The sequence below is a fragment of the Mesoplodon densirostris genome, chromosome 1 (assembly GCF_025265405.1).
Source record: "Mesoplodon densirostris isolate mMesDen1 chromosome 1, mMesDen1 primary haplotype, whole genome shotgun sequence".
Taxonomy (NCBI): Eukaryota; Metazoa; Chordata; class Mammalia; order Artiodactyla; family Ziphiidae; genus Mesoplodon; species Mesoplodon densirostris.
This window is the reverse complement of record NC_082661.1, coordinates 159,825,092-159,852,561: the sequence shown is the minus strand read 5'-3', so window position 1 is coordinate 159,852,561 and position 27,470 is coordinate 159,825,092.

The window sequence follows — 27,470 nt, the reverse complement described above, 5'->3', positions numbered from 1 at the left end:
AATCACTGTTATTAGAGAAAGTAAGATCTTAAAAATAGCAACATCAAATTAACAATAAAGGCTATTATCTAAGAGTTCACTATTTAGTCCAGTTTATGGGGACTTAAATAGATTGTGCTGCACCTATATTTATTCCTTGAATATTTTCCCTGCATTATAAACTAATAAATAAACAAAAAATGAAAATATAGTTTATTCCAACCAAGTGCTTAAAAGAAGAATAAAAGCATTTCATAAAATCTGCCTTTAATACAGAATACTGCAGTTATCATGGTTTTGTGGTTATATTATAATAATTATGAGATAGATTGTGAGTAAATGTTTATTACTGATAATAATGCAATTAAAAAATTCTGGAGCATTGAAATAAATTTAATTAGCTTTTAAAGTAAAACAGTTTATCTTAAAACATATACACATATATAACAAAGTAAAAAGAAACATTCCTTTTCACTTTAATATCAATATGCTTTTTTAGTGTTGTGAATATATATACTGAAAGTTATTAGTCATGTGAATCTCTACCAACGAAAAAAAAAGAAATATATTGTCAGCCATCAGCCTATAGTATCAGTTATAAGATTGGACACAGAATCTAGTTATCTAACTGACTTTTCTTTTTTCTTTTTCAATTTTCAATGGTGATTTATTCTGTGTTTATAATGCTTTTTTCTTTTTTTTTGAATTTTATTTTATTTATTTTTTATATAGCAGGTTTTTTTTAGTTATCTATTTTATACATGTTAGTGTATATAGGTCAATCCCAATCTCCTAATTCATCCCACCACCACCACCACCCTGCATCCTGCCCCCGTGACAGACTTTTTCTATGTAAAGGGTTAGTATTGCATATGTGTGTGTGTGTGTGTGTGTGTGTGTGTGTGTGTGTGTGTGTGTAGAGGTTGAGGAGCTATTGATGGGGAAAGAGAAGCAAAACATGACAGAACTGGAACCAAGAAAATGTGTCAGCAGGATGTAGCCACACACAAACTTTGTGCTAGAAGATACAGAGAAATACATTTTATGTGTAATATCCTTGTTTTCATTCTGGTGTATGATCCAGGGATATGCCAGGGGTTTCAGGGATATGCCAGAAGACATGAAAGAAACATGGTGCTTCTTTGGGGAATAAAAAAGTTTTTTGAAGCAATGGTGTCTGCTGAGCAAAAACTCAATTCCAATTCCTTTCTCATTTGCTGGTATATATTAGAGAGGCTTGAGGGGTATCTGTTTGAAGTATCTCTGTCCAGGAAAATGTGAGTCTTGGGGGGTTTCTAGGAAAAAAATGTGTTTGTGGTCAATACCTTACCTTTTTTCTTGCCTTGGGTGAAGATATTCACTGGAGTTTAATTAGCTGTTTTGTAATCATGAGTTAAGAAAATTACACAGTAAGAGTGAAAAAGCAGAAATTTAGTATTTTTTTTCTTTTGTGAAATCATTAGGACCCTGCACTATTCCTAAATTCTGTTTCTCCAAATTTCTTGTTGTGAAAGATTTAAAAAATTGGTTAGTAAATTTTATTCAGTTAATTCACTACAAATATTATTTACTCCTAGCTGAAATATTTCTGGTAGTACACAGAGGAAGTTAATTGTAAACTTGTTGATGGCTACTTTGTAGCAGACTTCAGATTGTTGGGGAATTTTCACTTTCCTTACACATATAAGGTTTATATATAACAATAAATTTGTTTGCAAACACAGATTCTATCTCTTCTCAACATGGGTATGCTTTCCACAGTCTGAGATAAATGACTGTCTATCATTATTAATATTATCATATTATTATTGAATTAGTATCAGATAATTTGATAATGATGCATATTTGGGGTTAATCATGATAATGAAGTAATTTGGGTGTGGTCAAAGTTAAGTGGAAGTCACAGAGGGAAAGAGAGAGAGAAAGGGCTATAATCAAATGCAAAAAAACATCAGAGAGAAACTGAAGTCAGTAATGAATCTGCAGAGCCAGAAGCCAGGGAGGAGGAATAGGAGAAGACTGGCCTATACATTATGGGGCAAGAAACATCAAGGAAATATCAAAGGCTTTCTTCCTTTGAAGCTGTATCTTAGGGCTGGAGTTGAGCCTTTTCTGGGTTTCAGACAGCACTATTACTATGGGGCTGAGGAACAACATATGGCCTGGGAACTGAGGTCACCTCAGATCCTGCAGAGCTGGAAGATTACATGAGCTAATGATTACTGACAGGTAAGCATTTTTTTTTTTTTTTTTTTGTGGTACGCGGGCCTCTCACTGTTGTGGCCTCTCCTGTTGCAGAGAACAGGCTCCGGACGTGCAGGCTCAGAGGCCATGGCTCACGGGCCTAGCCGCTCCGTGGCATGTGGGATCTTCCCGGACTAGGGCACGAACCCGGGTCCCATGCTTCAGCAGGCAGACTCTCAACCACTGTGTCACCAGGGAAGCCCAGGGAAGCTATTTTTAATTTATACCGAAGCTTGATATTGTACCATTGCCAATCACTACAATTAAAATGTGCGTTGCCTCGATTCTTCCACTCTAGCCACTAGGAGTAATTGATACTGGATGAACTCTCCTGCCTGAATAGTTATAAAACTGGGCAGAATATATGAGACAACTGTTTTCAAGCATTAGATAACAGACCTCACAGAACTACAATCCTTTAGAGAAAGGAAACACACATTTCTACTTTCACACCACCTTTCTTCCAGGGTCACTTTTCAGCCATGGTAAAGAGAGGTAGAGACCAAGTAGGGCACAAAGTTTTTTGGTGTGCCCAGGAGGCAGATAGCAGATTTCAAGGTTCCTGAGGTAGCTGGAATTTATGGAGCAGGTTACCAGAAGAAGGGAGCTACACAGAGGGCAATCCCTAAATCTACATGGGGGTTTCCTGCCGGAGCTTGGCAGAGGATGAAGCCACATACATGCAGGGAAAGATTCAGTGGGACATGCATGTCAGGGAGATATTGGACCAGCCTAATTAGACTACAGATGCCTCACTGTGCATCTCCAGTATTCAGTTAAGTAAGACTCCATAAAAGCCACTTAGGAGTTAAGGACCATGTCCCAAGGACAACATTCTGGGCTAAGGATAAAACTGAAATAAAACAAAGAATAAAACCAATCCTGACGGCCTGCCAGAAGGAATCGTAACACCCTTTAAAGCAGGGCTTGAAAACTTTTCTTGTAACAGGCCAAATAGTAAATATTTCGGGCTTGAGGGCTACACCTAGTCAACTCTGCAATTGCAGGTAGAAAGGAGCCTTAGACAATAGGTCAACAAATAAATGGGGCTGTGTTACAACAAAGCATTATTTACAAAAATATGCGTTAAGCAGATTTAATCCATAACCATAATTTGCTGATCTCTGCCTTAAAGGAAGACAGTATAATCCAGACGCCCCAAAAACTTATCCACAATATTGAGCATAAACGAATATAGGAGTTTCACTTTTAATCTTTGGTATGGGCCAAGTGGTAGGGGTAACTTAGGAAAGTATACCTAAGCTCTAACTATACAATGGCATGCCAGGTACTTGTAAGTCTTTATTATTTATTTATTTATTATATCTTTATTGGAGTATAATTGCTTTACAATGCTGTGCTAGTTTCTGTTGTACAATAAGTGAATCAGCTGTAAGTATACATATATCCCCATATCCCCTCCCTCTTGAGCCTCCCTCCCATCCTTCCTATCCCACCCCTCTAGGTGGTCACAAACCACCTAGCTGATCTCCCTGCACTATGCAGCTGCTTCCCACTAGCCATCCATTTTACATTTGGTACTGTATATATGTCGATGCTACTCTCTCACTTCGTCCCATCTTCCCCTTCCCCCCACCGTGTCCTCAAGTCTGTTCTCTATGTCTGTGTCTTTATTCCTGCCCTTCCACTATGTTCATCAGTACCATTTTTGTGTGTTAGCATACAGTATTTGTTTTTCTCTTTCTGACTTACTTCACTCTCTATGATAGTGGAAGTCGTTAGTTTCACATTAATAAGTATCTTCATATAAATATGGAGATGTGATTCTTAAATTATTTTTATAAAATTTTTTAATATTAGTAATGTGACACATGTTTGCAGTTGAAATATCAACTGTCAAGGATGGATTTAAAATGAACATTGTTTTTCCTAATAAACCCTTCCCATCCTGCAATTATTTCCAGAGATAACAATTTTAATTATTTTAATTTTTTTCCTGATAGTTCTATTCAGTATCTGAATGATTTGTCATATACTACCCCCTGGATTATCAAATTTAGTTATTATCTATTTACATTTTCCACTTGGAGGTGAGATTTGGGCCCTCCTTTATAAATTCCATCTGTCCATTGCCATTTTTGCTATACAATTATAGTACTATTTTTATTTTTCAATCAACAAAAAGTCATTATTTTTATAATTAAGCAAGTATTGTTAATGACAGAGCCAAAGTATATACTCTGGTTATATTTTCAATCATATACAGCTTTTATTATTATTATTATTAGACTTATTATTTTCTTTCTTTTCCTCTTGCAGAACTTTCTTATAAGGATTTTTACATTTTATTCAAAAGATGTATAACATCAGATATTTTGTTCAGTTCATAATTCACTCTGTGTGTGTGTGACCTTTATTTTTTATTTATTTTCATTTTACTTTTTACTTATTGCCTATCTATATCTACTAGAGGCTTCATTGTACAATCTGGTCTATTCTTTAGACCTATTCTACACTATCTTCTTGGGCTTCTTGATGAATCAATTTGCTGAGTTCCATTTTATTTTTCCTTGTTTTAACTTGTTTTTTTTAGAGAACAGTATCTACAAGTTCCTAAGAAAGTGTCAGTATGTCAACAAATTTTGAGGAATATGCTGTATTTCATCAACTTAAAGATCAACTTTTAAAAACATTTCTGAAATTAAGATGCATTTTTACAATGAAGGTGCCTTACAATTATTCTCAGCTAGGCAACAGTATTGATATAGTGGTTGACGTTATTGCATGCAGTGAACTTACTCTAAAAGCCATCTGTTGATATTTTCTTATACGATAACAAGGCACCAGGATCAAAATTTACGTAATAAATAATAGTGGCTTTGCAGCATCGCCGTTAGCTTGATGTCACAGAGAACAATATTGTAAAGGAAATGAAAAACATTGATTATTCTGAGCCCAAAATAATTCAGAAGCATCATGCCCTAAATGTGAAGAAATTTTAGAAATGCTTTAACTCTCTCAGTCAGAATTGGCCACATTATGCTAGAGATTGCTATAGGCTATCACATCAAATGTTTGTCTATCATTCATATATTTATAAAGATTATTCTGCAAAGCAGCAATTTAAGGTGTTTTTAACTTGTAATTCAATCATCTTACTGAGGCTACCTCCATAGTTACTGAAAAAGTACAGAAGAGAGAGAATGGAAAAATCTCACATTACATGGGTTTCACTGCATTAGCACTGGTTAGAAGTAATCACGGGGGCCCACTCATGTGCAGACAGCCTAGGATGTGATGTCTTAATTTAGGGAAATAGAACTAAACCTAATATTGGTGAATACAAATAATGCCTATCAGAGTTCACTACCTGATTGTCAAATATTTGATTCATGCCAAACAGATAGAACCCTCCTGAAGGAAGACAAGCCCCAAATCCCATTCAAATTCAAGACTGAGCTCAAAGACTAAGCTGTAATACACTAGAGTTTTCATATATTTTTTAAGATAAGGTCATTTTCGATCTGAGGACCTGTGGAAAAAAAATTATCCATCCTTCATATCCCGTATACCAAAATTCAGTTGCCTGTTCAGCAAGAGTCCATATGAAGGGATACGGCCACTGGTCCACAGCATTCTGAAATGCTATGTGCACCCAGGGCTCCTATTCTGGGGAGAGGATGTTCTCATTTCCTGTTAAGGCACTGATTTTGTTCTCTGTGAGTACCTTCCTTCTTTTCCTCTGGGGATGCTGGCTTTACTCTCTGGGAAGGAGATTTCTTTCTTTTCTATTATTTTCCTCAGCCAATGTGAAGTTGACAATGGGGAATATGCTCTCTTTGAGGACTGACTACTTTTCTTAGTTTACTGCCTGCTCAAAAATGATTTAGAGTGTTAATTTTTAAATTTTTTAGGTATCTTGTGATTTACCCATTCAGTACAGATTCATTTCTTTGGCAATTATACAAATTCTCAGATCTGCTGTATTTCCTTGCTTTCTTTGCCCCATGTCTTTTGCTCTTTGATTTGGCAGAGACAATTTTGAAGTTTTTGCAGTTTTAGAGAAGGCTAAAACTTAGTCGAATTTTTTCCCTAAATTACTGGATTCAACATCTTTAATCTTATCTGTTATAACAGGGAGAATTGCTCAGTTGAAAGGTTTCTTTGCATGGTTCCTTCTCATGTGTTTCTTAAACTTGTTGTTTATTCAGTAGAATGGAGAAGCAGCTGTCTTTTCCAATTCTAAAGTCCATGAACTTCTGGACTCTTCTCACACCCGTATGCAAATCAACCAATTCTTTAACACACTAATTTCATTCTGATGATACCTAGAAAAAACACCATGGATAACAACAAAAGTGCACTACTATTTCATTAAAAGTGTGATCTACTTCTCATGGTAGTGTACATAGTAATTTTAGTGAAAGTTTTGCCACTGAAACATGGAATGCCATCATTCCAGGCCCTATTGCTTTCTTCACTACTCATGGCCCAGCTATATATTTTAAGTTTCTAGGTCATTGCCCTATTTTTGTGTCAATATTCGCATTCATCATAATGGGATTGGGCTTCCCTAGTGGCGCAGTGGTTGAGAGTCCGCCTGCGGATGCAGGGGACACGGGTTCATGCCCTGGTCCGGGAGGATCCCACATGCCGCGGAGCGGCTGGGCCCGTGAGCCATGGCCACTGAGACTGTGCGTCTGGAGGCTGTGCTCCGCAACGGGAGAGGCCACAACAGTGAGAGGCCCGCGTACTGAAAAAAACCCCCAAAAACAAACAAACAAAAAAATGGGATATATTATACTGCAGTAACAGAATTTCAATGATTTAATGCAATAAAAGTTTATTTCTTACTTATGCAAATTATTTTGCAAATCTAGCTCAATTTTCAGAGACACTGTCTTCTGTGTGGTGAATCAATGGCCAAGTTGCTTCAAACCTGTGGCAATGTCTCCAACAATCACCACTTCAGTGCAGAAATTTCATATTTCACTTCTGTTTCCATTTTATTATCGGGCCAATAGACATGGCAATAATTCACTGCATGGGGATTGAGACTCTCAGTCTTCCATGCATCCAGAAATGGAGGAAAATGGACACTTGTAAGATCTACCACTTAAACTGAGTTATTTTAGTCATATTTTCCTTGTATTAAGGAGAAAAATCTATATCTAAATAAAATTAAGAGATTTGTCAAAGGGTATAAAATAAGTGTTCTATGTGAAATAAAGCCTGTGTTATAACTTTTTTAGCAGGGTTTTTTCTCTCTAGTGACACATAAAAATGGTATCTCTTACAACCAATGGCCTCATAGATTTGATGACAAATAGTACAGTTAAATATATAGATAGAAATAAATATCTATGAAATGATTTAAATAAAATTTATATGCATGTAAGTGTGCACTATTATAAAAACCAGGTCTAAAACAATGTAAATTTTTTCAGTATATATGTTGTTATGTCTTTTCCACTTTTTAAAAACTTTACTTATTGAGTACTTACTTTCTGTCAGTAATAATTCTAAGCAATTACCCATGTATCAAATTACTCATTATTGTAAATTATAAGAAAACTGTATTTAAGAGATAAAATCCATTAAACATAAAAATGATGTTATCCGTACAATAAAGAAATTTCCCAGAAATTTTTGAGCAATCCAACTGTTTAGTTTTATAGATTTTTACTAAGTTTTGCAACTGTGCAAAACTGCCAATATTCAAAGTAGAATAATTGATTTCTATAGCAGTGCACTGATGATAGTGTATGAATCACAATTGTATGTAATCACTGATATATATGTACTTTTATATAGTAGTCATTAAGATATGGGAAATAAAATAATATTAATATTAAAAATAATACTAAATTATAAGTTATAGAATTGTCTATAATTTATTTGTAAGAACAGGAGTGGATTTGAATTTTTTAATTGTTAAAGACTCATGAGGAAAATATTTATTCCCACCAGTATGTTATGATATACAATTTGAAAATCCTGGGTGAATATAAGTCTGATCTATTTCAGTGTTTCTCATACCTTCTTGTGCATCAGAGTCCCCTAGGATGTTTTGATAGAAATCAAATTCCATTCATTCCCATTCAGGGCAGTAAAATTAGAATCTCTGGAGCTTCACATAGCTGCTTACAATTTTTTGAAGCCCTTTGTAATTCAAGTGTTAAGCTAGTGTTCAAAATCACTGATGCTAGGAAGACAATAAAAACAACCATCAAAAACAACAAAATAACACATTCTTTGTTGTTCAAATACCCTGCATTTAATTATTTTCTTTCATTTTTAACCTGCATTTTCAGGCAAGCTACCTAAACTCTATAAACTTTAATTTCCTCCTCTATTAAATGATTGATGACAGTTTCTATCCCAAAGAAACTATTCTGAATTTTTGTCAAATTGGCATTACTTCTAGTGCTGTTCTTTACAATGAAGGGAAAAGATCTGGAACCATGTTTAGCAGAATGCCCTCTCTGTATGATATTTAGTAAGAATAAGAATGAGACAAACTCATGTAAGGCAAGGGGAATGGGAGTAAATTATGTGATTCCTAAGAAGTGGTTGTAGTGAACAAACATGAGATTCACAGAGCTTGGAACTGCTTATCTATCACCTGCTTTAATGCTGATGACAGAGACAGGAGGGACATTCTTGAGAATCACAACAGGTTCCTTTGAGAACCACCAGAGCTAACAGATCAGGTTAAGGGCTGCAGCCTCTACTTGCTTGACTTTCTGCTGTAGCAATCTTGGCCTTTTTGGTGACTTTACTCATCTTTGTTTCCCCACCTTTCTCATTTCTCTCCTGTAAATCCTAACTCCTACGTTAAAGTCCCTTATTCTGTTTTTCTGACTGAGCCTAGACTGAGATGGTATTATGGCAGAGTTTAAGAAGATAGCATAATCTTTGGTTTGGAGATTACAGCTATGCAGGACAAAGCCCCAGTTCCCTAATGTGGTCACTCTTCTTTCTGACAAACATTCTTGCCAGAACCTATAGACCAAATAAATGAATAAATAAATAAATAAATAAATAAATAAACAACTAGCGGGTACAATATAGACCACTGGTGTCCTCAGTTCCATTGTATCCATCATATCAATTCTGTGTTCCACTGTTGTCACAGAGAGATAAACTGAATAATCTCTAGTTCCTCAACATTTACCCTGGTATGGAGTTCTTATTAATATTATATCAGCTCCCCACAAAATCCACATAATGGTTTGCTCCACTAACTAACTGTAATAGGGAAGCTCCCACTAGATACATGTTTAATGCTTAAAAAGAAAATCTAAAATCAAACTAAGCATGCACCCTGAGGCCTGAGAGAAAAATAACTATAATCTTAAAAGCTAATGAAGTTCTCCATATTTTGTATTGCTCTGTTAATTAATGAAACCAATAACATTCTAACTTGGTTGAAGCTTCATCTAGTTGTGCTTCTAGACTAGTCCCTGGGGCCAATACTAAAGTCCCACAAATACTACAGAGTAACAGAAAGAAAATATACTCATTCAGTACCCAGAAGCAGTGATATCAGAATGCAGACAACTTTCAAATATTCAGATTGGTTATATTTTTCTGCTTTTCATTTACTGAACTATCTTTGACATTTTTATCTCAATTTCACCGTTTATCATTAAACTGCTAGAAGCAAAGTACACAAAGAAAATAGATATTCAGTTTTTAAAAAATCATAGCATTTGAGGGTCAATAGATGGATCCTCAGGGTATTATGCTAAAGGAAATAAGTTAGACAGAGAAAGACAAATACCATAAGATCTCTCTGACAGGTGGAATCTAAAGAAAAAAAAAAAGACCTGGGACCTGACCCCACCCACAAGTGGACCAGAACCAGCCCTGGGACCCTTCAGTTCCCACAGCCAATCACACTGGGACCAGGCCCTGCCACCAGCAAGCTGGCAGCCACCACATGAGACAGGGCCTGGTAGCCAACTGGGCTTGGGGCCAGCCCCATCAACATGTTCACCCACAGTAATTGGCCCCAGCACAAGAGAAGGGGCCATGCAACCCACATAGGGGGCGGCTGTAGAGCATATTGCTTTGGTGATCAGAGGGGACTGTCCTTCTGGGCCCCATGGGACACATCCTTCATAAAGCCATTTCTCCAAAATTGGGAAACATAATTGACCAACATAATAGATAGAAATAAACAAGGAAAATTTGGCAAAAATGAGGAGACAGAAGTATATGTTCCAAATGAAGGAACAAAAAATAACCTCAGAAAAAATAACTAAATGAAGTGGAGATAAACAGTTTACCTGATAAATAGTTCAAGATAATGATCATAAAGTTGCTCACTGAACTCAGAAGAAAAATGGCTGAACACAGTGAGAAGGTTAACAGAGAGATATAAAATATGAAAAAGAACCAAACAGACTTGAAGAATACAAGAACTGAAAAACAAAACAAAACAAAAAAACAAAACTAGAAGGATACAGCAGTAGGTTAGATGATACAGAGGAATGGATTAGTGAATTGGAAGATAGAATTGTGGGAATTACCCAAGCTGAGCAGAAAAAATAATTTTAAAAAATGATGATAGGTTAAGAGATCTCTAAGACAACATCAAGTATTATAGGGGTCCCAGAAGGAGAAAAAAGAAGGGGGCAGAGAACTTATTTGAAGGAATAATAGCTGAAAACTTCCCTAACCTGCTAAAGGAAACAGATATCCAGGTCTAAGAAGCATAGAGAGTCCAAAACAAGCTGAACTCAAAGAGGACCAAATGAAGACACAATATAATTAAAATGGCAAAAATTAAAGATAAAGAGAGAATCATAAAATCAGCAAGAGAAAACTAATTTCATACAACAGAACTCATAAGACTCTCAGCTGACTTTTCAGCAGAAACTCTGCAGTCCAGAGAGGTGTGGCATGATACACCCAAAGTGATGAAAGAAAAAAAACTATGAGCAAGAATACTCTACCCAGGAAGGCTATCATTCAGATTGGAAATAGAAATAAAAATTTTACAGATAAGCAAAAGCTAAGTGAGTTCAGCAGCACTACACCAGGTTTATAAGAAATGTTAAAGGGACTTCTCTAAGCAGAAAAGACAACAACTAGAAATGTGAAATTATGAAAGGAAAAATCTCATTGGCAAACATACAGTAAAAGTAGTAGATCAACCACTTATAAAACTAGAAGAAAGGTTAAAAGACAAAAGTAGTAAAATCATCTATATCCACAATAAGTAGTTAAGGGATACACAAGAAATCACTTTGTCCTAATTCTTATCATCTAAAATAAAAATTACTATTTGTAGCGAGTTTTGAAACACTTCTCTAAAAAGTATATTTAAGTCTTGACCAGGAGAATAAGTAGTAGTAAGTAACATCATTAGCTTCAAAGATAGCTTTGGAAAGGATTCACACAAGGGAAGACATTTACTCATCAATGTTTTAGAATTATTTTTACAGCTTCATTGTGGAGTATAGATTGGAAGGGGATAAGAGGCTAGACATGATTTCTAATCAGCAGACCTTTTACAGTAATATAGGTGAAAAGTGATGGTGTCTTCAATAACATAGTATATATAGAGAAAGAAAAAAGTAGGTGAATTTTACAGACAGACAAGTGGTGGTATGGTTGTAAGACTGGTGTTTGATGGAATATGAGAAGTGAGGGAGAAGACAGAGTCACAGATATTTCCTAAGACAGAGGGAAGTATGGGAAGAAGAGATAGACAGGGGAAGAGGAGGAAAGTAAAAAGGTTTTAAAGTGATAGAGAATTCAGATGTGGATGTGTTGAGTTTAAGACGCATTCAAACTACTGAACATTTATTTTATAGTTGAGTATTGGGAATTAGAGTGCAGATGGAGAAGGACAGAGGTACAGGAAAACTCAGAATTTAGTATCAGGAAAATCAAGGGATGAGTGTTTTACAAAAAAAGGTGTTAAGAGTGTTAAGGTTGATATAACTACATTTCTAGAATTTTTTAAAATTAAAATTCATATTTTCACAAGAAAAAAATATTTTAAGACCTTCATATGATTTATTTTCTCCTGTCAACCATAATAAGATGATATATAAATTCTGTCTTAACCAGAGGGTTTATAAACACAGACTTATCCAAGCCCACTTACAGGCAAGACAAGTACAGCTTCTTGAAATGGTCCTACCATGGACCTTCTTGTCATCCAAACTAAGTCACCCACTTTCCTGGCTTTATCTTCACTGTACTGCATGGTCATCTCAACCAAAAGACCTTGAAGTTGTTATGAGTGACAAAGGCCTATTAAGATCAGAAAAAAAGGAAGAGTTAAAATGAGTAGCTAATATAGATAAGGTACAATGAGAAATATATAATTTTCAATATTTCAGAACTTTGAGAATGTTTAAATGTTGATGAGAAGGGCCAAATTGAGATCGATTAATATGAATTTATCATGATGTCACAAGCCCACTTCTGTGATTTTTCTTTTTTAGCAGCTATCAGAAGTCTGCACGAAGGCAAAGAGGAAACCAAAATATAAATGAAAGTATGTGTGTGTATGTGTTTTCCTAGAAAGTTGTGACAGAAGCAGAAGGGCAAAGAAATTGAGAAAATTGTCCAAAGATCCATGAAAAAGTTGAGCCATGATATGAAGGCACTTGTATCACACAGAGTTCTTGGTTACAACAATCAGGATTATATCAGACAATATATTCATTAAATGATATTTCATACCTCACAGACTCTCCAGTAGTGCCAGAGAGTTTGGCAGGGGAAGTTACTAAGCAGGAAAAGTACATAGACTAGTATGGGAATTGCTTTAGGGAAGAAACTACTGCTACAACCATTCTGCAATGGGTAGTTCATCAAAGACATCATGGCTTTTATAGGTAAGTCAAGGGAGTGGACAGCAAAATTCCTGATCCTGCTGTCCTCCTAAAGCTAAATATCTCCAATGCCTCCTCAAGAAAAACAGAATTCTGTGCATCTGTGCTTTCTCACTTTTGAATCACAGACCTGTGTTATCTCTGGTCCTATGACTAAAAAGGCAAGTTTTGGCTTTTACACTGGTAGATGTGAATCACAGTAGGAGAAATTTCCCAAGCCAAAGAAAGGAGTTCCAAAGATGTTTGATGATCATCACATGAAAAATTTCTATTCTACATATCTTTTCCTGTGTAATTCTCTGAATTTCCCTTATTTCTTCCCCAAATATCAATAAAAAGCATTGCTTTCAGAGTGATGAATTCATACTTTTCACTCTTCCCAGGATTTGACACACTGGTCTTTGCTAGCACCAATGTCTAGAAAACATACTTTGGGTCCCTTGTTACTAGAAAGATGCACAGATGTCTCTATGTTAACTCAGCTGTTTAAATACACATTTTCAAACAAAATATTTGCAGCTCTGATGCCAAATTCCTTCTGACATTCACAATAATATTGAATTTGACTCAACCAAACAAGCACAACAATATCTGGAACAAAAGTTTCATCTAAGCTTTATCTGGTTAGAGTATTTAACAATGTTCTTTAATTTTCAGTTTGAAAAAGAATTTGAGAAAGTATTCGTGATTGAAATTGTACAGCCATTAAATTCAAAAGGCATGCTACTACTATTTAAAGCATCTTCTAGCTTAAAGTTAAATTGTCCTTAAAATAGTTCTGGTTTAAGTCTGTAAAAAGCTTCACAATATGCTCAGTCTCTGTAGAACATTTTTCTCAAAGGTTGAAACTAAATTACTATGACATCTTCAATGTTATTTAAATAAAAACTTTGAAATCCCAGAGAACATGTGACAAGTAATTCCTGTGTCTCTGTGTTACATAATCACACCTAAAAACAGAAGTAGGTTTTTTTTTTAAATGACAAAGACTCAGTTCAAATTAATTGTTTTAAGTAAGCACACACAGAAACATATACTTAGAAAAAACAATGACATGCTAATAAAACCTAATTTCCCCTATTTGCATATATCTCCATCACAGCATTTAGAGAAGAATGTATCCCAGTCTGATGTATGCAGGTATCTCCCTAATTTGTACCTTGCATGCCTTGATTATGCCTGTTTTTACATCTGTGCTCCTAGTGCCTAGCAATATACCTCATATTTATTAGTGTTTTTATAAAGATAAAAGGAAGAGAGACATTAAGAACACATGAGAAGCACAAAGGTGGAATGCAAGCAAGCATCTGGGAAAAAATGCATGTATTAATATTTCCTCCTGGTCACCATAGAGATAGCTAAATATGCTAGTCATGTCATGGCAAACACCAATATCACTGTTATTATGTTACTGGAATGAAAAAGTTTTGCTTTGCAAGAAATAATCCGGTGATGCATATTACCATATTTATACACCCAAACTGAAACTGAAACTTGATACAGAAATGCACTTTGATTTGGGGGGACAGGCTGTAATCACTGACAAATTCTATAGCCTAAAAAATGTGATTAGAGTGATGAGAAAGTAGAAAATATATGAAGAAACAGGGCATTTAGAATAGAGATAAGAAATAAAAAGTAGAATATTATAATGGTTCTCCATGTGAAATGGAGGGAACAAATTGAAAATTCTTCTGCTCAGACAGTAGTTGTACCATTTTCTGGTTGTATGACCTTGGACATGTTACTTAATTTTTCTGCATGTCCTATTCCTCCTATATAAAATGTGGATATTAACACAACCTTCAAATGGTTTGAAGGACTAAATTAAAAACAACCAAAAAACAAAAAGCCACTGGATAATATTTGATATATTGATATTTTAAGGTATTTTTCTTTATATTCCTGGCATCTATCTTATTCAATCATTTAGATCTAATGATCTCTATGACCTCAGGGTGGAATGCTGAAGCAAAAAATAAAATAAAATAAAATAAAAACCAAAGAGAAAAGAAAGATGTTTACACTTCAAACAGAAATGCCTTTAGAAAAAATTGGGAAAAAGTAACAGACTTCATGTATGCATCCTTTTTTAAAAAAAAAAATTTTATTGGAGTAGAGTTGATTTACAATGTTGTGTTAGTTCCAGGTGTACAGCAAAGTGAAGCAGTTATACATATATGTATATCCACTCTTTTTTAGATTCTTTTCCAATATAGGCCATTATAGAGTATTGAGTAGAGTTCCCTGTGCTATACAGTAGGTCTTTAGTAGTTATCTGTTTTATATATAGTGTATATATGTCAATCCCAATTTATCCCTCCCCATCTTACCCCTGGTAACCATAAGTTTGTTTTCTACATCTGTAACTCTATTTCTGTTTTGTAGATGAGTTCATTTGTACACTTTTTTTTATATTCCACATATAAGCAATACTATATATTTGTCTTTCTCTGTCTGACTTAATTCACTCAGTATGACAATCTCTAGGTCCATCCATGTTGCTGAAAATGGCATTATTCCATTCTTCAAAAATCAAATTCTTTAAAAAAATTTTTATTGGAGAATAGTTGCTTTACAATGTTGTGTTAGTTTCTACTGTACAGAAAAGTGAATCAGCTATACATATACATATATCCCCTCTTTTTTTGATTTCCTTTCCATTTAGGTCACCACAGTGCATTGAGTAGAGTTCTCTGTGCTACTGATACATAGTATCAATAGTGCACATATGTCAATCCCAATCTCCCAATTAATCCCAACCCCCGCCTTCCCCTTTGGTATCCCTCTTGCATGGTTGGTGGAAATGTAATTTGATACAGCCACTATGGAGAACAGTATGGAGGTTCCTTAAAAAAGTAAAAATAGAACTACCATAGGACCCAGAAATCCCACTACTGGGCATATACCCAGAGAAAACCATGCATACATTCTTTAATAAATGTTTATCACGTACTATGCTTTAGATTTTGTTTTCATTATTTTGGATATATCTGTGAAAATGCAGCATAGACATGTAACCTATTAAGCTTTTAATATAGAGATGAGATAAAAATTACCAGTAAATACAGTAAATAAGTAAATTATATTTTAAAAATGGAGGTGAGAGTAAGCTAAAGGAGATTTAAAGAGGTCCACATTGGTGGGAAACTTGGAGTATTAAATAGGGTAGTCAGGAGTAGACTTAATTGAGAAGATAAGATTTAAGCCAAGCTTTGAAGGAAGTGATGGAATTATCCAAGTGAATAACTGGGGATTGAGTGATCCAGTCTGATCTAGTCAGAGGAAATATCTAGGAAAAAAAAACAAAAACACACTAAAATTAGAATATTCCTAGCATATTTTAATTATGCCAGGGAAGCTGGTAGAGCTGGAGATGAATAAGCAATGAGTGAAAAGTAGATGATGAAGTCAATGGTAATGGGGAATTAACATCCTAGAAGTAATGAGGGAAGTATAGAAGGACCCTGTAGACCATTTCAATGGTTTTGGCATTGCATTTGTGGAATGAGAAAAATTATGAGACATTGGATGACATGAAGAGTGACATGATTCACTGACTCTGGCTGAAGAATAAAGAATAGACTGTAGGTGTCCAAGCATGGAAGCAGGGGAATCTATTAGAAGGCTATTTGCACTAATCCAAAGAGAGAAATAACAGTGGCTTGGGCCAGAAGGTAGTAGTATAGGATGATAAGTGACAGTACTTTAGATGTGTTTTGAATGTTGAACAAGTAAGACTTGTAGCATATTCAACACAGAATATAAGAAAAGAGAAAAACAAAGAATGACTTAAAAATGTTTGTTCCAAACAAGTAGAAAGATTGAGTTGTTGTCAACTAATTGAAGAAAGGTTATTGGTGAAGCAGGTTTGAGAAGAAAGGAGCAATTCTATCTTGGTCATATTAAATTTGAGGTATATTAGATATCCAAGGGGAAATGTCAAGAGTGGTGGAATATCAGGATGTAGAACTGTACTGGAGGAAAAAAAATGGGAGTTATCAATATACAGATGGTTTTTAAGGCCATGAAACTTGACTACATCACCAAAGAATTATTGCTCTGACATTAAGTTTTTGGAGGTACTTATGGTAACAAGGTATTAGATCTAATATCCACAAAAAGGGGCATGTTTGAGAGAGAATTATCAATAACTAGGCACAAAGAAGGTGTTTGCAGATATTTGTGTAGGTAGATGTGTAGATATGACAATATAAGTCTATGAAATTCCTTCCAATTATCCCAGTGAAATACACAGCAGGGGTATCACCTGAGGATGAATATGAAAGGAAATACTGAGCAACTGACTAGAGATGAAATGTGTGAAACAGCGATTCTTGGTAGTGGGAGAGTAAGTGACTTAGCGGAGTATGGTTTGAGAGCCAGGAAGCACTGAAAAACCATGCACATGTTAACTGAGACCCAGTCCACGTGGTTGTGTTCTCCCTCCAGCCATGTGAAGCTACACAAGAGCAAACACAGAATAGAAAGAGTTCAGGGTTTAACCATGGTTTGGGATTAGCTTCCTTCTAACTCATATGTCTCATCTAAAGAAAGACTATTCATTGCTTTCTCCTTTATGGCTTCTAAATAATCCTAATTCTCTCTTATCCCTCTCACCTCTAAGTAGCTCAGGAACTAATATTATTTTCAAGGATAATTGTAACAACATTTGAATTGCTCTCTCTCCTTTCAATTTAATGCATATCATTATCAATATTTTCTCAATACTAAGGAAAGGATGTTATAAAATGAAAATGTGATCATGGTTCTCCCTTTCAAAAAGTCAATGAAATTCCATCACTCTGGATAATTTGCCAAATTCCAGTGCTTTCATGACATGGGTTTTTCCTTATTAACACTCTGGCTCTATATTCTGTCACATTTGCATTAGTACTCAACATTTTACCTAGACAGAATTATTTGTTGGTTCCTGATATGACACGCTTTCTCTTCCCTCTAGGTTCTTGCACAGGGTATTTATTTCTACTGTCCAGACTACTTATCTATAGCTCCCCACTCCCTGGTCCACTTTGTCTTTGCCTGGAAATCTCTGATCAGGTAAGCCCGAGAAGGTGCTAAAAGCTAAGGTGTATTTTAATTTACTAGTTGATATGATTTTTGTCATTGCCCTCAACCAGGCTGATTTATTATTTGTTCAGTAACAGGAAAATAGCAATTGATTTGCCAAAAGTCCCACTGAATTTAGGGGGAAAATATCCACTAATATCAACAATATTAATCAGAAGTATCTATAATAATGTTTAGTTGAAGATATTCTCCCCTTCTATTTTTTAAATAAATACATCCTATTAAGAAACAAAAATGAGCTGAAACTGAATCCCCAACTAAGAAATTATTGGTTGAATATACGGGAGTGATTTTGACTTATTCTATGTCATTACATATGAAAAGTATTAAGAACAAACATTGAAAATAAAGTGTTCCTTTTGGATGGTGGAACATGATTTCAATGCCAATTCTTCTAGTGCATTTGAATTTAATGAACATAATCATTAATTTTGATTGCTATTACTTAAATTGTCCAACATCATTTTCCTGCAGCAGAGTTAAATGGGTAATTTCAAACTAAAAATGGCATACAACACTGCTCTGAGGCGAGAAATATTGCTCAATCAATTTCTTCCTATGCTTTCAAAAGTCAGTAAACTCTACCATCTTAATACTATTCTTTCTAAATCAGAAAAGAATGGATTTTTTTTTCTGATGTGTGAACCAAATGAGGGAATAAAGATTTAGTCATAGATTTTTCTATACTGATACAAATTTATGAATAAATGGACAATACTTCTAAACGCATCCAAGCATTCACAGTTTCAGCCAAGTTGTTCTATAGTAATAATACAATTGTAAGTGTTTTGTCATCATCTTATATTATTTAGTAAGATATGTTTGAGATATTTATCTTTGAATACCTATTATCTAAGAATGTGTGCCAGTAACTGGTCTATTTCCTCTTAGATGCATTCCTAACACTTCCTCCTCTTGCTTTCCTTAGTACTGTAGAACAAAATTGTCTAAGTGTCTGCCCTCTGGAATCAGAAGAATATAGGTCAAGTGTAGGAAAGAAGTGAGATTATTTCTAAGCTCTCTTCTCTGCTTCCAGTAGACTCACTGGCATCAGCTGTTTCTTTCCATTATTCTCTTTCCTACAAAATAGCCCTTCCCTTTGGGTCTCAGTTCCTGCTGAGGTTTAGCCCTTGCTATAGAGTACCAGCTTCGGGGCTCTCATAACATCTCTTCTTTCATGAGTTTTCCAGTCTTAGTAGTGGTTGTACTTTCTGTTGTTTCTAATCTCTACTTACTTTCTCATAAACTATGTTCCTTTGGTCTTCAGTAAACTGTAACCAATTCCCTGTGTCAAATTTTCTCTGACTGAAACAATTAGACGGTTTTAAGTTTCTCTGCCTACAAACGGGTTGTTTATTTTTCAGGTGCAAAAAGAAAAAGACTAAGACTCGCTAACATGATTCTTTCTTCTTACAAGACTCAATCTCTTTGATAAAGTTGTACTTCCAACACAACCCTTCAAGAAAAAAAAAAGACCCATGTTCTTGGGAATTAAAACTTTATATTTCATATTACATATTAAGAAGCCTATGAAGAAAAACTCATTACAATGGCCCCTGGATGACACATGAGTATTTTCCCCCTTCTTGATGCTTGAAGTCAATTAATGCCATCAACTGATACAGTTCTAGTGCTTTGTATGCACTTCATAAGCACTATTCTATGTACCCAGAATCCAAAGAAATACAATACACAATCTCTCTTCTCAAAAGATGCAGTGGGAGAGAAAGACTCATGGACAGAAAATTAGAGAAACAAAATTATGGAAAGAATGGAGATATGTATGTAGCAATATATGAACATATAAGACAAGAATGAAACTCAGCCAGAAGAGGCTTGTGGAAGGCCTCATAAAAGAGTTTAGTATAATTTTAAATGTAAGTCTGTAATCAATATCTATAACATAAATATCTCTATTTGTGAATTCCCTAGAATTCATTCCTTATATATGACATATTTCCAGAAAACCTATAATGATTCATATCTGTTTACCTTAGGAAGAAGAGAACTAGCCCAGACCCTCACTGGCACACTACCCTGCACATCCAATAATCTGATACAGATTCTCACACTTCCCTCTTCTAAAATTCCTTTCTTACTAACAAATTTGTCCATATATACAATTTTTTAAAAATGTTCCCTTCATCTTTACTTCGTATTGTAAATTCACTGTTGGTTTCCTCCTAATAACTGATTTCCTTAAAGCGTTTTCATGGGAAATCTGTATTTTCCCCCTTTTTACTCCTGTACTTGGGGCCATGGGTTTGGGTACTTTATTTTCTTGTGTCTCTTTGTTTTTCTAAATAATTTCTTCTCTTGTCTCAATAACAATTTTCTTTTTTGTTTTTATGGCAGTTTTCTACTATTTCTCTCTATAGTGCCATTGAGGCTTTTTTTATATAATGTTGTCCCTTATTTCCAGCTTTCTAAATCCAATGATCAGTTTATCTTTTCATATTTTTAAACTCAGATGTATTTGGAAAAAGTAATAACTTTTTACCTTTTTGTTTGCTTTCTTTTAGCTTACATTTTATGGGTTTTTCTATCTCACCTACAACTCCTTTCCTTTCTCTTTTGTTAGCTCCTCCCTCTCTCCTACTTAAAGCTTTAGATGCATCTTGGGTTTTCTCTTATGATTGTATCTATGCTCTCCAGTGAGCATGCATTCAGGCTTTTGGATTTAAAACAATTATAATCTATAATTCTATTCTGAATCTTCAACACTGCCTTTTCTACAAAATTTCAGATATGCATATTCAATGCTCACTTGATACCTTATCTTAGATGTTTAGTAGGCAACTCAAACTTAACATGGGTCCAAAAGGCTTACTAATGATTTCCCCAAATCTGCACTTCTCCCAGACTGAGAAGGTTCTTCCCCTTAGAAAACTCCACCATGAGCAGTACAATTTTTCAAGTTAGAAATGTATATCTACTTTTTGATAATTCTTTCTTTTACCCTCATATAAGTCTATTAGCAATTAATTTTGTCTCTAACTCCAAATGCATCTAGAATTCATCTAATAAAATCTATTACCTGTGTGACCACTCTCACACAAGCTATAATCAACTCTTACTTGACCTATATGCTTCATGCTTCTAGCTTTGATCTTTTATAATTCATTCTTCAAAATGAAGCTAGAATGACCTTTTACAATTATGATCATAGTACTTTAATAATTAAACCACACATACCTAATGACTTAGTTATAATTTCTTTATCTGGATTACTTTTCCTCATATTACAGGCCAGCAATACATACTACTTCTTCAGGGAAGTGCTAGGGAAACTTTGTTAAACTCCCTAAATTAGATTAGGTCTCATTGGTAAGTGCTGCCAGCATTCTTCATTTCTCATCATAACTTTCATCACAGTTATTATCATGAACATATACGTATTAATCATCTCAGGCTGCCATAACAAAATAACCATAGACTGGTGTCTTAATCAATGAAAATTTATTTCTCACAGTTCTAAAGGCTGGGAGGCCCAAGATCAAGGGGTCAAACTATTCAGTCCCTAGTGAGAACTCTCTTCGTGACATGCAGACTGCTTGCTTCTCTCTGTGTGCTTAAATGACCTATTCTTTGTGTGTGTATGGGGGAAATTGAGAGAGAGAGGGAGAAGGAAAGAGAGAAGGAGTTAGAGACCCAGAGAGCTGCTTAGCTCTCTGGTGTTTCTTCTTATGAGAGCACTAACCTTATCATAAAATCTCTACCCTCATGATCTCATCTAACCTTAATTACCTGCCAAAGGCCACATCTGCAAAAGCAATCACACTGGGGGTTAGGAATTCAACATATGAATTTTGAGGGGGACACAGATATTCAGTCCACAACATCTTATACAAGATGTTATATAAACGTTTAATGAACATACATATACCTACATTGTTATTTTTTATATTTCCCTTTATAATATAAGATACATGAGAGCAAACAACATTTCTCTCTCATATGCTTATATATTTGGTGCTGAATAAATGTTTCTTGAGTGAATGAATAACTCAATGAGCAACTGAAATAAAGTTTCAGTCCTGAAATACAGATTGAATGCTTTGATGCTATTGTAATATATATGTAGTGTTGCCAAGAAGATACTTAAAAATAGAGAAAAGAAAAGAAAATATAGAAAAAGACTTTGCAGTGGTGGTTCCCAAAAAAAGTAACCATGAGTTTGAAGAAATAATGATATGGTGGACTTAGTTTTGGTTACAAAAAGTCACAGACTATCTTATTTTTATTTTTATTTTTCTACTTTTTAAGGCTTTTGTCCTATTGAGTCAATAATTAAGGACTAATAATTTTACTCACTGAATAGGAAGAAAATCCAAGACTTTTTGATGTTCTTAGTATTGTCCTAATTTATTTCAAATGGTATGGTATAAATTAAAGGATGATGCTTAATATCATTTTAAGATGTGATGCAGAGAGAGAGAGCAAGAGACAGTAAAATGGAAGGCACAACAAGTTCAGTATTCTCAGTGAGATTCTGATTTCAGGCTTAGATTTCAGGCATTTTAATATGTTTTCCATGACAAAATGTAAATATACACTATTTTCAACTCAGGTTGGGAGTGCAACTTTTGAGTTTCTCCCCAATGTTTTCTATTAGTTGCTTTTGGAATCTGAGACCTAGAATAGAAATATGCCCTAAGGGCCTTTCTTGGCCTTTCAAAGGATCTACTCATCTCTAATGCTACCAGCTGCAGCTGTAAACTGCTTTAGCAAGGAAAAACACACTCATATGAAAATACATATTTTTTTTCAAAAGTAAGTATTTTATGTTAGCTATCTGTATTTTACAAACATCTGTCAGTAAGATATTGAGCAAACAGTCAGAAGAAGTGACATCCAAAAAACTAACTGCTAAGTTTTACTTCCTCACTTACTGTGATTGCATCTAATAACCAATAAGAAACTGTGAGTTTACTGATTTGCAGAAGGTCTGCTGTGGGGGCGAATATTAGGTGACTTTTTGAAATGAGAAATTTTGCTTTATTCTGGTCTAAGAATCATTCCATAAAATTTATTCAGTGGGGGTTATCTTCCCCTGCCCCTCCATGAAAACATGATAGGCCCTATGCATTTTGTAGCTTATTCTTAGATAGTATACATTCTTGCAGGCATTTTAAGAACCAATATAGGGGGGCTAATGGCAGACTCTGGGAGTGCTCACACCAAGGAGTACTTCCCAGAAATTTGGCTGCCAGTGTCCCTGTCCCCACAGTGAGACACTGCCACCCCCCGCCTCTGCAGGAGACCCTCCAACACTGGCAGATACATCAGAAATATATCGACACGTGGAACAACTCCTACAGAACACCCACTGAACGCTGGCAGAGGACCTCAGACCTCCCAAAAGGCAAGAAACTCTGCCATGTACCTGGGTAGGTCAAAAGAAAAAACAGTCAAAAGAATAGGGGTGGGACCTGCACGAGTTGGAGGGAGCTGTGAAGGAAGAAAGGTTTCCACACAATAGAAGCCCCTTCACGGGCGGAGACTGTGGGTGGCAGAGGGGGGGAAGCTTCAGAGCCACGGAGGAGAGAGCAGCAACAGGGGTGCAGAGGGCAAAGTGGAGAGATTCCTGCACAGAGGATCGCTGCCAACCGGCACTCAACAGCCCGAGAGGCTTGTCTGCTCATGCGCTGGTGCGGGCAGAGGCTGGGAGCTGAGGATTGGGCTTCGGTCAGATCACAGGGAGAGGACTGACAGCGTGAACAGAGCCTGAAGGGGCTAGTGCGCCACAGCTAGCTGGGAGGGAGTCCGGGAAAAGTCTGGAACTGCCGAAGAGACAAGAGACTTTTTCTTACCTCTTTGTTTCCTGGTGCTTGAGGAGAGGGGATTAAGAGCGCCACTTAAGGGAGCTCCAGAGACTGGTGCGAGCTGCGGCTATCAGCGCGGACCCCAGAGCTGGGCATGAGACGCTAAAGGCTGCTGCTGAAGCCACCAAGAAGCCTGTGTGTGAGCACAGGTCACTCTCCACACCTCCCCCACCCCGGGAGCCTGTGCAGCCTGCCACTGCCAGGGTCCCGAGATCCAGGGACAACTTCCCCGGGAGAACACATGGTGCGCTTCCGGCTGGTGCAACATCCCGCCGGCCTCTGCCGCAACACGCTTGCCCCGCATTACGTACCCCTCCCTCCCCCCGGGCTGAGTGAGCCAGAGTCCACAAATCAGCTGCTCTTTTAACCCCGTCCTGTCTGAGCAAAGAACAGACGCCCTCCAGCGACCTACACACAGAGGCGGGGCCAAATCCAAAGCTGAACCTTTGGAGCTGTGCTAACAAAGAAGAGAAAGGGAAATTTCCCCCAGCAGCCTCAGGAGCAGTGGATTAAATCTCCACAATCAACTTGATGTACCCTGCATCAGTGGAATACCTGAATAGACAAGGAATCATCCCAAATTGAGGAGGTGGACTTCGATAGCAAGATATATTATTTTTCCCATTTTCCTCTTTTTATGAGTGTGCATGTGTATGATTCTGTGTGAGATTTTGTCTGTATAGCTTTGCTCTCACCATTTGTCCTAGGGTTCTGTCACTCCATTTTTTGTTTGATTGTGTTTGTTTTTTTAATTTTTTCTTAATAATAATTTTTTATTTTAATAACTTTATTTTATCTTACATTATTTTATTTTATTTTATTTTATCCTCTTTCTTTCTTTCTACTTTTTCTCCCTTTTATTTTGAGCTGTGTGGATGAAAGGCTCTTGGTGCTTCAGTCAGGAGTCACTGCTGTGCCTCTGACGTGGGAGAGCCAACTTCAGGACACTGATCCACAAGAGACCTCCCAGCTCCACATAATATCAAATGGCGAAAATCTCCCAGAGATCTCCATCTCAACACCAACACCCAGCTTCACTCAATGACCATCAAGCTACAGTGCTGGACACCCTATGCCAAACAACTAGCAAGACAGGAACACAACCTTACCCATTAGCACAGAGGCTGCCTAAAATCATAATAAGGCCACAGACAACCCAAAACACACCACCAGACATGGACCTGCCCACCAGAAAGACAAGATCCAGCCTCAACGACCAGACACAGGCATAGTCCCCTCCCCCAGGAAGCCTAAACAATGGACGGAACCAACTTTAGCCACTGGGGACAGACACCAAAAACAACGGGAACTACGAACTTGCAGCCAGCAAAAAGGAGACCCCAAACACAGGAAGATATGCAAAATGAGAAGACAGAAAAACACAAAGCAGATGAAGGAGCAAGATAAAAACCCAACAGACCTAACAAATGAAGAGGAAATAGGCAGTCTACCTGAAAAAGAATTCAGAATAATGATAGTAAAGATGATCCAAAATCTTGGAAATAGAATAGACAAAAGGCAAGAAACAGTTAACAAGGACCTAGAAGAACTAAAGATGAATCAAACAATGATGAACAACACAATAAATGAAATTAAAAATACTCTAGAAGGGATCAATAGCAGAATAACTGGGGCAGAAGAATGGATAAGTGACCTGGAAGATAAAACAGTGGAAATAACTACTGCAGAGCAGAATAAAGAAAAAAGAATGAAAAGAACTGAGGACAGTCTCAGAGACCTCAGGGACAACATTAAACACACCAACATTCGAATTATAGGGGTTCCAGAAAAAGAAGAGAAAAAGAAAGTGACTGAGAAAATATTTGAAGAGATTATAGTTGAAAACTTCCCTAATATGGGAAAGGAAATAGTTACTCAAGTCCATGAAGTGCAGAGAGTTCTATACAGGATAAATCCAAGGAGAAACACGCCAAGATACATATTAATCAAACTGTCAAAAATTAAATACAAAGAAAACATATTAAAAGCAGCAAGGGAGAAACAACAAATAACACACGAGGGAATCCTCATAAGGTTAACAGCCAATATTTCAGCAGATACTCTGCAAGACAGAAGGGACTGGCAGGACATATTCAGGACTGGCAAGGATCTCATTCAGATTTGATGGAGAAATTAAAACCTTTACAGACAAGCAAAAGCTGAGAGAGTTCAGCACCACCAAACCAGCTTTACAACAAATGCTAAAGGAACTTCTCTAGGCAAGAAACACAAGAGAAGGAAAAGACCTAAAATAACAAGCCCCAAACAATTAAGTAAATGGGAATAGGAACATACATATTGATAATTACCTTAAATGAAAATGGATTAAATGCTCCCACCAAAAGACACAGACTGGCTGAATGGATACCAAAACAAGACCCATATATATGCTGTCTACAAGAGACCCAATTCAGACCTAAGGACACATACAGACTGAAAGTGAGTGGATGGAAAAGATATTCCATGCAAATGGAAACCAAAAGAAAGCTGGAGTAGCAATTCTCATATCAGACAAAATAGACTTTAAAATAAAGACTATTACAAGGGACAAAGAAGGACACTACACAATGATCAAGGGATGGATCCAAGAAGAAAATATAACAATTGTAAATATTTATTCACCCAACATAGGAACACCTCAATACATAAGGCAAATACTAACAGCCATAAAAGGGGAAATCAACAGTAACACATTCATGTAGGGGACTTTAACACCCCACTTTCACCAATGGACAGATCATCTAAAATGAAAATAAATAAGGAAACACAAGCTTTAAATGACACATTAAACAAGATGGACTTAATTGATATTTATAGGACATTTCACCCCAAAACAACAGAATACACATTTTTCTCAAGTGCTCATGGAACATTCTCCAGGATAGATCATATCTTGGGTCACAAATCAAGCCTTGGTAAATTTAAGAAAATTGAAATTGTATCAAGTATCTTTTCCGACCACAACACTATGAGACTAGATATCAATTACAGGAAATGATCTGTAAAAATACAAACACATGGAGGCTAAATAATACACTACTCAATAATGAAGTGATCACTGAAGAAATCAAAGAGGAAATTAAAAAATACCTAGAAATGAATGACAATGGAGACACGATGACCCAAAACCTATGGGATGCAGCAAAAGCAGTTCTAAGAGGGAAGTTTATAGCAATACAATCCTACCTTAAGAAACAGGAAACATCTCGAATAAACAACCTAACCTTGCACCTAAAGCTATTAGAGAAAGAAGAACAAAAAACCCCCAAAGTTAGCAGAAGGAAAGAAATCAAAAAGATCAGATCAGAAATAAATGAAATAGTAACAAAGAAAACAATAGGAAAGATCAATAAAACTAAAAGCTGGTTTTTTTTTTCTTTTTTTCTTTTTTTTTTTTTTTTGCGGTATGTGGGCCTCTCACTGTTGTGGCCTCTCCCGTTGTGGAGCACAGGCTCCGGACATGCAGGCTCAGCGGCCATGACTCATGGGCCCAGCCGCTCCACAGCATGTG